Consider the following 17512-nt stretch of genomic DNA (forward strand, 5'->3'; position numbering starts at 1 on the left):
TACCTTCAGTTCTGTAAATTGGGTCATAGATGAGTCAAAATTCAGGCAAAGTAATTGCCTTTATTCTTCTTTGATATATTTATCCTATGTAAGTTCATTGACTAGATCTTAGTTTTGAAATAAAAATATGGGATTCTCTTGGTAGGATAGGTAGGGGGCACCTATAGAACGTGATTTTAGATTCACTGGGAAGCCACTAGGCTGAAGCACCACCAATAGATCTTGATATCTTTGGCTTTGGTTCCTGTTGAAATACAAATAACACTTGAAAAGTTAACTTATCATAGTTTTAAATTCCTGTATTCATGCTAAAGTGCTGAATGAACAGCTGAATGAGAGAACAGGGTTGTTTAAGGGACAGAGATTTAATATGGGTATGAGGACAGAAAGCAAGCTGGAATTATTTCATGTGTTTTCCAAGGTCAGCATCTTCCTAAATTTGGGAGCTGATATCAAACAGCTAGAAAAAGTGGCTATGAGGTGTTGAGACAGCATTTGTATTACCCAGACTCATTCTCTGAACTGAAAAACCATTTTGCTTGATATGACAGGGATGCCCTGAATTGTGTAGCCCATGATGTGAAATCAGCAAATCCAAATCCATTCTCTGGAAGAGTAGCATCCATGCTGTTTCTTGTCTGGGCAAGGTGACAATACTATTTTTTGCAGTCTTAATAAGTTGATGAATCTCACAGTGTCCAGGGGGCAATGCACACTGGTAAGGTTTTAGGTTTAGTCACTCCCCATCTGGAGTTTATAACTTTAGTTCCTCTTCTCAAGTACATTCCCCTGAATGTGTTTCTGTCAAGATATATTAGAATAATTCTAAACCACTTAAAAATGTCAGGATGATGTTGTACCCTATTTATACTCTCAAATATAAATCTTGTGACTTACTTAATCTTTCTGATTCTCAGTTCCATGTAGATTGGGAATAATAATTCCTTCTCTACCAATTCCAGGGAGATGTGTGACTCAAAAATGATAAACCATGTACAAAGATATGCTCAACTATATATAATATATAAGCTGTAAAATTCAATATAAATGTCAAGTGCTAGTATTTTTATTATTTTACTATTATCTCCCAGGCTTGTCATGAATTGCTCTCTCTTTAATTCTAGGACTTCAAGGTAACATTAATTCATGTTTATGCTTAATCAAATATAATATTATTTTTTGATATTGGAATTTTCATCATGCAGATGAGATTCACAATGCTTCAAATTGAGAAATGTCTCCGTGAGCCTTGACTGAAAAAAAGTAGATTTTCCCCCATCTTCTTTGCTGATAATTTTCCCTTGGTTCTCACTTCAAAGAGTTGGACCATATTATCTCTCAAATTTATGCAGTTTCAATCTGTATATGGTCCTGCCATACCAATTTAAATTTCATATTTTTTTGTTATCCTCTAGTATCAGGAACAGTTGGCATATGTTTTATCTATGGTATTAGCCTAAAGGTTAGGGCTGTAAGTTTGACTCTAATTTTTTTTTTTCAGTCCTTCATATGGTTTTATTTTCTCCCTTCAACCATAATAATATGATATCCAAATTTTGTCTTAACTGGAGGGTCAGTAAATACAGGCTTATCCAGCCCACTTACAGGCAGGGCAAATGCTGCTTCTTGAAATGGTCCTACCATGGACCCTCTGGTCATCCAACCCAAGTCGCCCCCTTGCCTGGCTTTATCTTCACTATACTGTGTGGCCACTTCATTGAATCTCATTCCAGACTTCAACTTTTCCGTGGCTTCCATGATTCTGCTGTGTTTTTCACATAGAATGTGTCTGACCTTTACTGCATTGCCACCACCTTTAGAACCCTGAGCCTTCTTATCAGCACTGTCACTCCCAGAGGCTGCTCCCCCTTTCCCTCCTTTTCCAGAACCACTTTTTCCTTTTGGTGGCATCTTCAAAACTTGCTAATGACTTCTAATTTTAATCACAACCCTTATATACTTAAGGATCTGTTACATGGCATCTTAATTAACTCTAGAGTGGTCATACAATTTATTGTCCAAAACTACACTTTTGAGAGTGAAAGTGGACACTCAATCTCATGAGATGAAAAGATAACTGGTTGCAGGATCTCAAAGTCATAATTGACCATGAGTACTACCAAAAAGTGCCCTAAAGATGAGATCACATCTCATGCCATGAGGATCTGAGAAGAGTAAGTGCAACCAAGATGAGATATACAGGAAGAAAATTAGGTAGAAATAGGACAAGAAGGTGATGGTGTCCTAGGCAGGGGAAATCATACTAACACATCTGTAGAGGTAGGATCAACAAAAGTATTTAGAAAAGAGAGATTCATTAATACCATATGACTGTTAAAGGCAAAAAATTATCCTAGTGCATTAATAATAATAATTACTATGCATTGAGTACTTCTACGGAGCAGGTAACATTCTAAGCACTTTACAAAAATCATCCAATTTATTCCATAAAGAACCATATGAAGTATGTATTATTATTATCACCCCTGTTTTAGAGATAAGGAGCCTGAGTCTTAGAAAAGGTAAGTAAAAGTAACCCTTCCTAAATTTATGCAACTATAAGTGATGGAGATGTGATTTGCACCTAGATAGATTGGCCCGAGAGTCTATGTGTGATAGTTAGATGACCTAATGAGTTAGATCATAAAAATAATTATTTCTAATAACATTCAAATATAGAGATGTTTCACAGATTAGGAAGCATGATTAATGCTTAGCAAAAGGGAGCCTAAGAGGAAATGAATTTGCAATTGGAATTGCTTAGCCCAGGGTCACATTTTCTAAAAGTTAAAGACTGGCTTGATTAATGTCTGCATATATATGGAAAAGTTTCATCCATTCACTGATCTAAATCATTTGACCTATTGTGTTCAAGGTGTTAACTTAAGGAAGAGAGAATAGACTTTACCCTTGATGTTATCTTGGCTGTTTTGTTGTCCAGTTGTGTAGTCAAGCAAGCTTGGTCTGATTGCTACTGTGAAGGTATTTCCTAGATTTAAATCATTAGTTAGTTGATTGTGTCTATGGCTGATTATATCTACAATCAACAGAGGAGATTGTCTTCAACAATGAGAGAAGTATCATCCAATCAGTTGAAGGCCCTAAAGGGGGAACCAATGATTTCATCAGTTAGAAGAATTTCTATCTCTACTTCATCCAGCCAGTTTATCCTGGGGAATTCATTGAAACCGTCATTGGAGTTCCCAAGCTGTGGCCTGGCCTGCAAAATTTGGATTTGCCAATCCCCAAAATCAATGAGTCAATTCCTATAAGAAATCTCATTAACAAATAGGTATAGATATAGATATAGATAGATATCCTGCCAGTTCTGTTTCTCTGGAGAACCCTAACTAATAGGACCCTCCTTGAGAAAACTCCTTCTAGCTGTCTGGAGGGAACCTGACTTGAAGAAGGAAGCAAAGTTTGGATTAGACATAAGGAGGAACATCTTGACTATATGAGTGAGAAAATGCTGGAAGAAGCTATAAAGGATAGTTGTGAAGGAAGAGTCCATCCTTAGAAAGCTTCAGAGCAAGAAAAGATAATTATATATGTCCTAGTTGGCTTAGATGGTGTTCTAGTTTGCTAGCTGCTGGAATGCAACACACCAGAGATGGATTGGCTTTTAATATAAGGGGATTTATTTTGTTAGTTCTTCAGAGGAAGGGCAGCTAACTTTCAACTGAGGTTCTTTCTTACGTGGGAAGGCACAGGGAAATCTCTGTTGGCCTTCTCTCCAGGCCTCTGGGTTCCAACAACTTTCCCCGGGGTGATTTCTTTCTGCATCTCCAAAGGCCTGGGCTGAGCTGTGAGTGCTGAGATGAGGTATGCTGAGCTGCTTTGGCTGTGCTACATTGAGCTCTCTCATTTAAGCACCAGCCAATTAAATCAAACATCATTCATTGCAGCAGGCATGCCTCCTAGCTGACTGCAGATGCAATCAGCAACAGATGAGGTTCACATGCCATCGGCTCATGACCACAGCAATATAACTAGGCATCTTCACCTGGCCAAGTTGACACCTGAACCTAACTACCACAGATGGCTCTTCTGTCCAAAGGAAAGAGGGTGAGACCAGAAAGAATATTTCTCTACTACCCTTCCTGATTTAGGAATTTGATCTAAGATTTCTTTCACTTGGCATTTTAAAAATATCCCTCTAAGATCTTCAAAAAATCCCCATTTTTTGATCACCATTATGTGTGTTTATGTATGTATATATGTGTTATATGTATACACACACACATTCAAGAGTGTTACTACTTTCAACCACAACCAGAACTCAGAGGCAGTGAGAGGGCCCTTCGTTGTGGTATGTACTACTCAAACTTGTATCTAAGAAAAATTACTAAAGTTTCCATATCACTGACCTTCAGGGTAATTATTGAAGAGAAAATGTGGGATGTGTTAATTTTCAAATGTCAAGGGTATTTTGTAACAAAACCTTCTTGAAGACAAAGACAATGCTCTGAACATGCCTGATCACTGCCTTACACCCAGGGCGGGTTCAGTAAAAGTGTATTGTCAAAATGAACTTAGATATATTGTACTAAATTCAAGCCTAAGTACATACTTCTGTGATTAGACCAGGGAAGAAGATAACCCTTCATTTGAAGAATAGAAATAGTCATTTAAAATATGATGAATGTTTAACATGCATCAAGTGCCAGGGTAAATACTTTCTGTCATTCTTTATGAGAGCCACCTGAGATAGGAACGTTCTCCCTATTTCAGAGATGACAAACCAGGTCCAGAAAGACTGAGCGTTGATAAGAGTGGAGTTTAAAGCTCAGGCCTGTCTGACACATATCTAATCCCCCCTTTCCATTTTATCCAATAATTTCTTTTCTTTTTTTTTTTTTTACATGGGCAGGCACCGGAAATCGAACCCGGGTCCTCGGGCATGGGGCATGGCAGGCGAGCATTCTTACCTGCTGAGCCACCGTGGTCTGCCCCAATAATTTCTTTCTACATTAGACTTCCTTACTGAATTGTGCTACTAAAGTCAGATATTTTACTTCTCTAAATGAAGCACCTAGCAAAATCCTACCCAAAAGTCTCGAGTTCTGAGGTTCAACCTCAAATTAAGCATAAGGAAAGGGAATAGTTGGTGTATTTGCTGTAGTTCAACAGTTTTACTTTCCTGGACAGAACCTCTCTTTTTTAATCTGTTCATGATCGAAGTCTTAAGTAATGGCTCTTACATGGGAAGAAGAGTAGTTGGTGGGTGCCAGGCTCTTGATTTCCGCCCCCCTTGACATCCATGTCATGGTCTAAAAACAGGCAACACAGGTTTTCCTCTCAGATATGCCTGCAAGTGTGATTTGTTAGTTTGATTCCAAGATGAAATGCAGAAAACCTAAAATCTGTTGTCGCTTCTCAACTCACAAGATTTCCTCCTGATGGAAAGGAAGAGCTGCTTCCCACTCCAGGATTCTTTAATGGGGCCTCATGTGAACAGGAAGAGAGAAGCCTGATAAATGCTTCTTATGGGGAAGAGAAGGGAGACTAATTAAACGACTGATTTCTGGGTAGAGAAAAACAGAACAGATTCAGGTATATTGAGCTCTTTTTATTTTTCCAGTGAACACTAAGAGAGGAATCAAACAAATATGTAAAGGTCAGATCATTTCATCACTGTCCTTTCAGATTTGGGAAATTACATTGGGAAATGCAGATGCCATCTCGAGTTGAAACAGCAAATTATTATTACCACATAGCTTATAGGAAATATTTTTCATTTTTCTGTCTCATAGAGTAATAGATATATATTTTAAGTCACCATTTCTTTTGGCTTGATCTAAATAAAGCAATGGAAATAAAACAATCACTTAGCTTGCTTCTACAGAAATAAAAACCAAAAGGATTTACTTCAGAGGAAAAGTATATTTATAAAGTAGAAGACAGTTGTAGAACACAGTTTAGGACAACACAAACTGCTTCAAATAAACTGTTGTGTCTGTATTTCAAAAATGCAGAGTCGGGCTTTTTAAGAGATCACTAAATTCTGCAGGAGCCATTGCTAACTTTTACATTTACTCTTCCTGTGTTAAATAAAGCATAGGACTACTGTTAACTAATATAGAACTTGCTGTATTTGTTTATCCCTTACAGCTAAAGAATAATATGGGCTCTTATGTGTCAGTGGGGAGTTTAGCAAGGGCACAGTTAGGTAAATGTGTATAGTTCCTTAATTTGGACATTTTTGTGGCCTTTGAATTTTAACTTGTAAGTAAATGAATCCCTTTTGTGAAAGCCAATCCAGTTCTTGTATATTGTATTCTGGCAGCTTTAGCAAACTGAAATACCACCATATAGGAAGTAGAAGACCTGGTACACAATAGGTGCTAAGGAAGTCTAGATCCCCTTTGCTTCACAGAAATGATATGGAGGCTATGCCACTAAAGGAAGGGGACATGGGCAAAGACTTGAGCTAAAGGCTCTGAGAGATAAGAACATGGCAGTGAGCATGATCATTACTTCTTCCTCAGGTTTCCTATGCAGCCTCATTCCCAAGGCTGTAAACTCATGGGATAATATGATAGATTAGATAGATAGATAGATAGATAGATAGATAGATAGATGGATGGATGGATGGATGGATGGATGGATGGATGGATGGATGGATGGATGGATAGATAGATGGATGGATAGATAGATGGATAATAGATAGATTCAGGCTTTGGGGCTGAGCCATCTGGCAATTCTGTCCCCATAGCATATGCAAAATTACTTGAAACTATATGGGCTGCAGACTCAGAAGCATTGAGCTGCTTATACACAGCATTTGCTAAGACCTAATTTGTACTGTGGAGCCCAGGGATTCTGCACTGATGCTTGAAACCCATTAGAAATGCATGCCCTGCTCCTGGCCTCTTGCTGGCTCTGCTGCTCTTCTGTCTATATGTGGTGCTTTCTAAATTTGTCTGGTTCCCTTATTTCTCACATTGGCTTTATCTTAATGTAATGAATCTTTCTGTCATGTATCTCTCCCCTTATGGACTAGGCTTTATAGCAGTCAGAAGACTTAGGCACCATGTGATTTAATCCAACCATCCTTGTGGAAACAGATGGTAGCTGTCTTGTGTCACCTTTGCTCCTGAGCATTGGGGGCCTGCCCAGCCAGGTATATTTCATTTGGCTAACTATAGAGAATAAAACAACCCCGTAGTCCATAAGGGGACAGCCTTGTTGACAGGAAGATTCCATAATCCTAAGGTAAAGTCAGGGAGGTAAAGGAGAGAACCAGAAAGAACAATTTCATATGTGGGCTAAGTTGAGATGTTCAGAGAAGGCATATGAAGAAAAAAATTATACGGCTACAGCTATTGTGGGTTTAGTGGGTACAGCTAACTCTGGTAGAAATCAAAGAAGAAATTCAAATGTGACAAGAGGAGGAGGAGGACTTGAAGCTCTGAGATAGACGCTTATGTTTATTGGTAAGTTTTGTTGGAGAGTGCATGCAAGAACAACCCCTCCTTGAGAATGAGGATAATAGAAATGGCAAAGGAAGATGTGAATACTTGGTGAAATCAAATCAAGATACAGAAGCTACAAATGCACAGCTAATCCTAGGGGGAGCTCTGGAGCTAGAATGTCCCTTCAGAATTATCCTGAATTGAGGCATGGGGTCTGGGTCTTTCTTTTTTATATCTCAGCCCACCTTCCCCATCATCAACCAGCTAGGGATTGTGGACTGTCCCTAGGAAGTCAGTATAACCATGGGGGAGGACATTCTCTTCAGCCATTGCATTCCTGGAGAGATAGCAGTCACCACTTTCAGGCAAAGGATGAATGAGGACTTCAGTCCTGAAAGGGGCACTGGATCTGAACTGAGCATTACAGCATCTATCTTGGACCCCAAGGGGGCAGAAATAGCTAAAAATGCTGGCCTGCCAGCATAAACTCTATGAAGTTTAATCTTGTACTATTCATTGGTTGTTTCATGTGCACTGGTCTCATTTCCTGATCTAAACTCTAAATTCTTTGAAGGCCAGAATCACATTTTCCATATTTTTTCTATCCCTTTGTTTTAGTTCCCTCAGCTGATCAACCAAATACCATGCAATGAATTGGTTAAACAAAAGAAATTCAATGGTTCATGTTTTTGAGGCTAGAAAGAAGTCCAAATCAAGACATAATCAGGCAATGCTTTCTCCTTGAAGACTGTGGCATCTGGGGTTGGCTGCCTGCTTATAATCCTTGATCCTTGGCTTCTCTATCACCTGACAATGCACATGGCAGCCTTTCCTGGGCTCTCAGTTCTTTCCTGGTTCTGTTGAATTTCAGCTTCTTACTTTCCATAGCTTTCTCTTTCTCTCAATCTTAATTTCATTATGCTTACAAAGAATTCCAGTACTAGGATTAAGACCCATCCTGATTGGGGCGGGCCACACCTTAACTGATGTAACCTCTTCAAAAGGTTCAAAACCTACTTACAAGTGGTGCACATCCAAGCAGAAATGGATTAAGTTTAAGAAGATGTTTTTCTAGGGTACATATACCTCCAAAAAAGCACACCCTTAGAAAGTTCCTTTAGAGGAATGATTTGTCAAATCCAAAATGCATTTTAAAATACAACAATAGATTGCCTGGGTAATGTGATATCAAATAGTATATCTATTTTATAGTATCAAATAGTATAAAATATTTCCTGCATATTTTGAGAAGATAGAAATGACCTCCCATTTTCCAAGCTTTTTTTTGTTGTTCCCTGCCATACAGGCATATAAATGGCTACTGAGTGAGCTGGTTGTGATGCTCTCCAACAGAATAATAGACAGAACCTGTACTTAGAAAATTCAAATGGAGATAGAGTGAGATCAGGAGAGAGTGTATAAGAGAGTGGGAATCTAGGTACTTCGGTGAAAAGAGTGCTGTACTAGAAATTTTAAGGCAGGGTTTCAGCTTCTGACTCTCTAATTGATTAGCAGATGATCTTGGGACAATCACTTGAACTCTCTCAGACTGTTCTGTTTTTGTTTTGTTTTGTTTTTCATGTAATGATTACACATGTTGCTGCCTGCTTTTTCTTCCTTCCTAAGTGGCAGTGAGTGGTGAACTGAAGGTCTGTAATGAAGAATGTATGGAGTAATGATCATGGGGTAATACATGATCATTTTGAGGCTTAAAAAGCAGTACAAAAGAGAATATTATTGACATTATTAGAAAAGTTTATTGATGAAATTTCTGAAAATTTTAATTTCACATTATATTGGTTCAGTCACTTTTTTTTATCAGTAACTAATATAACCATATACTCCGTTCTAATGGGATAAACTGAATTGTTATGTTGGCTTCTATTTTCCTCATTTTTGAAGTGGGGGGGTGGGGAAAGTACAGTGATGTCTCATACATGTTTGGACTCTAAACTTCCATGAACATGCTTCTTTCAAATTAACATTTATATTTATCAGGGGCAATGAGATATTGATACTTCTTGTGTCTAGTTAACAAAGTCATTTAATTGTTTGTGTGAAGAAAGTTACTATAAACGCATGTGCTGCATAGAATCTGACACAGAGATGCTTTGAAAAGACTCCACGATGCTCAGGGAAGAAATGTTAACCTCAAAGAAAAACATGAATAATTTCAGACTGCCAAACTTAATTATAGGGTGAAATTAAATGTTCTCCATTAATGCAGTTATTCAATGAGTTGAGATTGAAGGAGCGCAGTAGTGGGCTTTTTTAATTCCATGTTTGATATAGAAGTCACTCAAGTGATTACCGAGCAGTCACCATCTACATGGGCATGTGCTTTGTCCAAATATTGTTCAGAAAGTTAATGACATTCACAAAATGGAATGACTTATTTTCTACTGATCTTAAGTTAAACAGGTCCCACCATAGCAGAGGCAGAGATGTTGGGTGGAAGGTGAGACGTCTAATAGTGACAAGGATGGGCATTGTTTTTAGAGCCAAACAGACACATTCACCACAGTTGCAAAATTATTAGACAGAGATGAGGAGACCCTTGAACAATGTTGTATTTTCACTCCCATTCTCTCTTCACTCCACCCTTTACCTACTCCATCCTTCTTTCAGTACCTTGTACGTTCATGTTCTTTATACCTATTCCTTTATTAAAGAAAAAATAAAAAGTTTGCCTCCAAGATTAGATGCGAAACCTATTTACAATAATATTCAAGTCAATGAAAGGTTTATTCTATGGGCTTTCGTAAATGCATTTGACTTTTACAAAATGCAAAAGGGCAAGTCCAAGAAATGAGTTTTTAATAGTGAAATTTCTAGCATCGATGGGGCCCAGGTCAAGATAATTCAAATCATCAATGAATATATACTAAACATCTACCATGTAGAAGGCATCTATTAGGCTCTGCTGCTACATCCAATCCCCACTTTTATTCTCTTCATAATCCAGCTTGGAAAAAAGTGATGGCGTCTTTCCTATTCCACCTGAGTTATAGCTGCATTGAAACATAGAGCTAAAACTGATTAGGAACAAAGCCACAGAAAGACAACGAGAACTGTTCCCTCAAGGGTCCTTCAAGCTGTCTCCTTTTCTTTTGGTGAAGATAATTTAAAGTCCATTATTTTCATCATGTTTCTTGTGAAGGCCATGCTATCCCATCTAGTTTAGAAAGCTTTTCATCAAGATCAGTATTTCTGCCTAGACGAATAATAGAGTCTGTATTTTCTTACCTTTCATACTTGAATCTGTGCTAGGACTCTTCAGCCCCTACATATCAGGAGATTGAGTGAGATAGGGTAGTGTCTTGGATCACACGTGAATCTAAACATGCTACCTATTCTCCTTCCTCTGTTTCCATCCTTGTCATCCAGGTCAAGCATGGGTGAGAGGAAAACCAGGGGAACACACAGACACACACGCGAATGGACAAATTAGTTAGAATCAGGGCACTAGGGGACTCAAGCCCGAATGTAAAAAGATTGAAAGTATGGGAAAGGATTTGAGCTGGTATCCTGACTTGATCTTCACCAGTTCTGCACGGGCTGATATGACCAGGTAGAAGAGATAAGGAAGGGGGGTTTGGGAGAGAGGGGGAAGGATAGGGTGAGGAAGAGAAGAAGAGAAGAGAGGGAAAAGAAGTTTATAAGAGGGGGTACACAGGTTGTTCAATGGTAGAATTCTTGCCTTCCATGCAGGAGACCTGGGTTCAATTCCCAGCCATGCACCATCACCCCCAAACATACACACACGCACACACACACACACACACACACACATTGTGAGCAACATTCCCCATGGTATACATATCATATATCTGCCTCTGTTTGTATGTATAGATATAGAAATACATATGTATGAGACACATTTTTTAAAAAGTTTATAGGGCCATGAGGCATACCCTAAAATACAGTTCTGTGTTTTGCTTTTATATCACCAATTATAGTAAAAGAAAGAAAAAAAATGAATGGAGGAACCTAGACCTGTCTGTGTCTGTGATTGAGTCTTCAATTTGATAAGAAATGTTTTCCTTTAATTCTTTCGGTACACAAGTTTTTCTGTTAAAGTACAGATATTTTTTAGTTTTTCATACCATGTGAGCCACTGAATTATTGTTTTTATTCTTAAAAGAATTTCCCCAGGGTGTTACAAAACAAAGGATTAAATATGAGCATCTCTTACAAAATCTGAAAACATCAGAGAAGAGCCCAGATAGGACAACTCTAGAACATTTAATGTTTAGGGTAAAGATGAGTTCTTTGGGATTTTTTTCCTGAGAAAGTAATTTATACAATGCATGCCTTGAAGTCCAGTGAACAATGAGGTTAGTTAATATAATCTGTCACCATCTCCCACTCCCACCCTAGCTAACTACATCATAAAGAACTTTAAGGAATCAATTCCCATTTTGTCCTCATTAGCATCAACTGCAAGTGAATCTTGGGACTGGAGGAGTGTGTGCTTGCTTTGTGCAAATGCAGACAAAAATCTTACAATAGTCTAATACCACAACGTGCAATCACCAACATGTTACAATCTCTAATATTAAAGCTATGCATGGCTTTTCATGCACAATATCCCACTAACGAAGGTCTTATACAAAGTTGTAAGGACAATAGAAGTGTGGTTAAGTAGGCAATTAATAGACAGTGACTTTAGCCATCGTACAAAAGTGACAAAAGAGGGATAAGGGGCAAGAGACTGGAGGTTGCAGACCGCATAATACATGCAGCACCAGTGTTTCTTGGAAATATGCGATATTAAGAACGAAGCTGAAGAAGCTACATGGAGCTGAAGTTGTGAGAGGCTGGTGATTCATTTGGAAAACAATTTTATGTAATCTGTGAGATAAAAGAAGGCCAAGATTCATGAGCCCGTAATAGTACCTGGAGTTTCTATTTAGAGAACAAAGCATTCGTTTCCATGAAGAAGGATCCATTATTACTCAAAAAGCCCTTGTTAGTCAATGACCTGGACACAGAACCAGGTTCATTGAACAAATAAGCACATGAAATCTACTGGGAAAAGTCTGTATGGTTTCTATAAGTAGAAATCATGCCTGATTAAACAACCAGAATTCTCTAAGGCATAAACAGGTCTTAAAAGAATAAATATATACCTTGCAGATGAGGAGCTAACAGTGTCTTTATTTAGATTGGCGAAAGATTTTGACAATGTAGAACTTCACAAGGTATATTACTAGAGAGACTCCAAAAAATCCTGGATACCCATACTTTCAGGATTCAGGGAAATACAATTTTCATCTCACGGAATGCACTGGATTATCCAAGAATTTTTAAATCATGTCCCTCGGACTTCACAGATGTGTATCATGGCAAAAGCAGTGTAAAGGGTGGACGCTGCTTCAACAGGGAAATGCTGTCTTTGTTTTACAAATCACAGTTCCTAATATGATTTCACTTGAAGGACTTGGAAACATCTGCATTAGATTACATTTGAGATTCTGCCTAATTTTATGGAGTTTGTAATTGTGATTTTGGTTCATCCCCATCGATATGAAGTTTTAGCCACTGTGGAATTGGGGTAATGTTTTGAAGCATGCATAGAAAGACTGATTTTTCGGTTAGAAAAATGGTGGTACCAACTAAGATCCATGTTGAGGTCCATCTTATTAAATGATTAATGAATTAAATTGTATTCAATGAGATGAATGCAATATCCACTTTTGTAATGGAGTCTAACTTACATTGGAGAAAATGCCAATTTGGTTAGCACAAATTCCACCTGGATCTTTATGCTAACCAAAATTGGAGAAGAATGCTTTGGGCTAATTCAGTCATAGAGAAAGTTCTCTACACTATGGAAAATTTAAGACTACTCCAAATGGGAGTCATTTCTTAGTCCTTCCATAGTCCAGTTTTACTCACCTGTAGCGGACTGGAATGAGGGAGCATACATTAGTCACTAGGTTGACTTTGTGATATGTACCATCCTATGGTAAGACCAAGTCCTTTGACCTTCTCTCTTTCGAATGACAAATTCATAGGCATCACTTCTATTAATGTATTTCCTTGTGTCTGAGGAGTAATGAATATTTTATATTGAAAGGCATTTTAACAGCAGAAACTTTTGTTTAGTTCAAAAGATATGTTCATAGTTAATAACTTAAGAAAAATACAAGAATATCATGCTAAATAATATCTATATTATATTGAGTCCAGAATTCTGTTTTTGATAGTCAAAGATGAATTGTTGCTTTATAACATACAGTTTGGATATTTCATCCAATTTTATGGCTTCAAATATGTTCTAGTTTGCTAGCTGCCGGAATGCAACACACCAGAGACGGATTGGCTTTTAAATAAAAGGGGATTTATTTTGTTGGTTCTTCAGAGGAAAGGCAGCCAACTTTCCACTGAGGCTCTTTTCTTACGTGGAAGGCACAGGATGGTCTCTGCTGGTCTTCTCTCCAGGCCCCTGGGTTCCAACAACTTTCCCCGGGATGACTTCTTTCTGCATCTCCAAAGGCCTGGGCTGAGCTGCGAGTGCCGAGATGAGAAATGCTGAGCTGCTAGACTGTGCTACATTGCGTTCTCTCATTTAAGCACAAGCCAATTAAGTTAAACGTCACTCATTGCAGCAGACACGCCTCCTAGCCGACTGTGGATGTAATTAGCAACAGATGAGATGCACCTACCATTGGCTCATGTCCACAGCAACAGAACTAGGTGCTTTCACCTGGCCAAGTTGACAACTGAATCTAACTACCACAAAATATAACCTCTGTGCTGATCACTTCTAAATACATAGCCCTAGCCTTAATCCATTCTCCACACACTCAACTGCTTGCTAGTCATTTCCAGTTGTAAACATGACCAAATCTCAAACTCAATATTCCTTTCTTTCTAAGTCAGCATTTCCAATATTCCCTTCAACAGTTAATGCCACTACCTTTGATACTGAAATGAGCACTAAAATATGGAGTCTACTTTGTGTTCTTTCTACTGTATTACATATATTTCCAAATAAATACACATGAATGACAACTCCCTGGGTCATTCCCCTAGAAAATGCTCACACACCCTCCGTGGTTTATAATTCATGGATTTTATTTGCCAGCACAAATTTCGAGGAATAAATATGATCTCCAATAGTAAACTTTCTAGCATATGTTTTACATAGGTGACAATCTGTAAGCCATATACAACATCACACAGAAAGTACAGAGGCAAGAAAATAAATGCAGGCCTGTATGGCCCTGAATATAAGACCATTCTTAAGGTTTCCATTCATATGCTGAATCTCATAGTAAGTAGAAAGCTATGGGGGAGAACTCCGCACAAATACCTCAGCTTTCCAAGGGATTGTCTTATAACTTCAGGATGAAACCAAACCATTGAAAATTTCCGCATTTGCATTGGTGAGGATTATTTGTTATTTTCTTGGTGGAACTAACTTCCATATACTATTTTCAACTTCAGTAAATGAAAGAAAAACTTCAGAAGAGTTTACAGTCGGCCAGAATGCACACAGGGAAACTGCTTTTCTTCACTTTACATGTGGCTTTAAAACCCAATATAGTCTTCCTTGAAGCCTGTTGCATACTTTGTTACCCTGAGAGTTGCCCACTTAACCTTCATCTCTACAAGGGGCATATTGGCAAAACAATTTGAGTAGGTTATTAGGCTCAGCAGCTTTGATAAACTTCCAATATGGAAATATCCTTTGAATGAGTCACGTTATAAGAAATGTCACAAGAAGATGGCATTTTAAGATGAATGTACAGTGTCAACCCTTTCTATTTCCCCATTTGTTCTCCATTCCATTATGCATATTTGATTGGATAAAATAGTTTAATTCATCTTCAGCATTTTGTGTTAAAATTAAATATTGTATTTTAGAATTTTATTATTTCAATTGAAAATTAATGTCCCATGTTGAATTTACAATAAATATACTTAATATTCTATACCATCATTATGAAATACAACATTACTAAAAAATAGCAAATCTATTTATTTAAGAGATTTTTCTAGGCATATAATATATCTCATATGCTCCTATTGTTCAAATGGCTTTGACATGTGATTTGAATTTTCCTTTCAGCTAGAAATCTGTGTTTCTGTAATTGAACTGTCAGTTCTCCCAGGGTAAAATTTGATTCTGAAAAATCAAATTCATTCTAAGGAAACTTACAAAGGCGAACCATATGTATTATGTCTTTGTATGAATTATTAGCCCTTTCTATGAAAAGAATTCAGTCAGTGTTTTGAGGAGTCATACAGGCAAAATGAAGTGTTCACTAAAATTGTTACTTTTTGTTTGCTAGACTCAAGACAGTGAGGAAAAAGGACTCTTCTTGGGATTCTGAAGCATTTCGGCTTCCTGAGTAAATCCTACAAAGAAAACAGGTTGCTTTTCTGCTGCTAACTAGGTGGTTTGCCTGTGGTTACCCAAACAGTGTTTTGAAGAATAAACTGCAGTAAAAGAAATGAGTCATGTCAGTGAGCAAGGCAAGCCAAATGCATTTGGCTTCATGCAGAAGCTGCATAGAAAATTTAAGTCAACGCATACTAATAATTCATCTCGAAAGTCATTTCTCTGGGGAGGTGCTCTCTCAAAATCTAATTTATCAACCTACGATTTCTCCCCAAAATGCTCATCACTGTTTGATTGTCTTGTAAATAGCTTTCTCTTGATTCATCTTGTGGTGTGTGCTGTTTTTCCTCAGGTGAATTTGTCACATAAGCCTTGTTTCAGTTTAGCCCCTCTCAACTCTCAAATGGTAATATCCATTCTTATTTTTCATTACCATGTTGAATTCTACATTCTGTAATAATGACAGATATCATGCTGCCAAGGGAGATCAGAATCATATTTGTCTACTTTTTGGAGATGTTACTGCATTATTTAGTACTATGGGAGATTTCCATCTCTGCTGCTTTACACGTTGTTGGATCCTGTAGCTCTGGTGAATCCACTTCCAATCCAATGTGACACAGCTGATAGCATTTGAGTCGCATCACATAAAGGGCTCTTTAAACCATTTACACCAAATTCTCCTAAGAACCGGGCTGAAACCAGACAGGGTCATTTTCTCAAAAAGATTTTTTTTCAGACCTGAGCTATTCCCATCAGATTTTCATTGACTCCTACAGGTCAGACAGACTTGAAGCTGTTTCTTTTTTTTGACAAACAAGAGATTAATTTGTTTCTTTTGTTGACACAATGGAAACCTATTTCCACCAGAAAAAAAGCTGTACCTTTCTCTAAATAGTTTTGATTACCTAGAATATTCTTTGATGGTTTTTATACCTGTTTTAAATGCCAATTTGGGAAAACAATAAAAAAGACTAGGCAATTTATTTTAAGTTAGTTTGTGACTACCACTTGTTTTGAATATTGAGGTATATTCTAGGACAATGCAATATTTTGCTCTTCTTCCTGAAAAAAATAACAATTATATAACTGAGCATTTCTATAATACTCAGGACATTTCCTGATTATGCTCCTAATTCTCATAGAAATCTTGTAGCGGAAAGAGAACTGTTCTTGAAGTCTGGACATTTGCTCTTCTCATAGTAAGTAAAGAGTCCTTGAGCGTATCTCTTAATTACCGTATGTCTTTGTTTCTTTATCTATTGGTGGTTTTGTTCAGTACCATGCCTTAAAATAGCAACAGTAGTTCATTGATGACTGAAATTTATATACTAACATCTCCAACTGGACATGTGATAAATATCTCAGATTTTATACCTTAAAAACAATCTTGAATTTACTCCAAACCTGTTTTTCAATTCCAGACCTATTTATCAGTCAGTGTTACCAATTTCAAAACACAGCAACACCATTAAGTCAGTACCTGGACCAAAAACCTTGGCATCATCTTTGTACTCTTTCACACTTCATGCCTGATCCTTCAACAAATCCTATCAGGCATACCTTCAGATGTATCTGCAATTTCACCACTGTCTACACCTGCAAACCATGGGTTCAAGACCATGACCCAAATCCAAGCTGTATCAGCTCCTGCCTGAATCACTGCAGTAGCCTCCTAAAAGGTCTTGCTTCTAATTTTGCCTCCTTAAAATTCATTCTTCATACAACAGTGAGGGATCTT

The 17512-nt window shown here is 37.7% G+C and overlaps 1 protein-coding gene and 1 pseudogene across 1 annotated transcript in view; one reads left to right on the forward strand and one right to left on the reverse strand.

Moving 5' to 3' along the window:
* The window catches only part of GABRB1 (gamma-aminobutyric acid type A receptor subunit beta1), a 473078-nt gene that overhangs the window by 12450 nt on the left and 443116 nt on the right, over positions 1 to 17512 (forward strand). The gene's annotated exons all lie outside the window — the stretch shown is intronic.
* Positions 1507 to 1919, reverse strand: LOC143663603 (peptidyl-prolyl cis-trans isomerase NIMA-interacting 4 pseudogene; annotated as a pseudogene).

This window comes from Tamandua tetradactyla, chromosome 19, assembly GCF_023851605.1.
Source record: "Tamandua tetradactyla isolate mTamTet1 chromosome 19, mTamTet1.pri, whole genome shotgun sequence".
In the NCBI taxonomy this organism is placed as follows: Eukaryota; Metazoa; Chordata; class Mammalia; order Pilosa; family Myrmecophagidae; genus Tamandua; species Tamandua tetradactyla.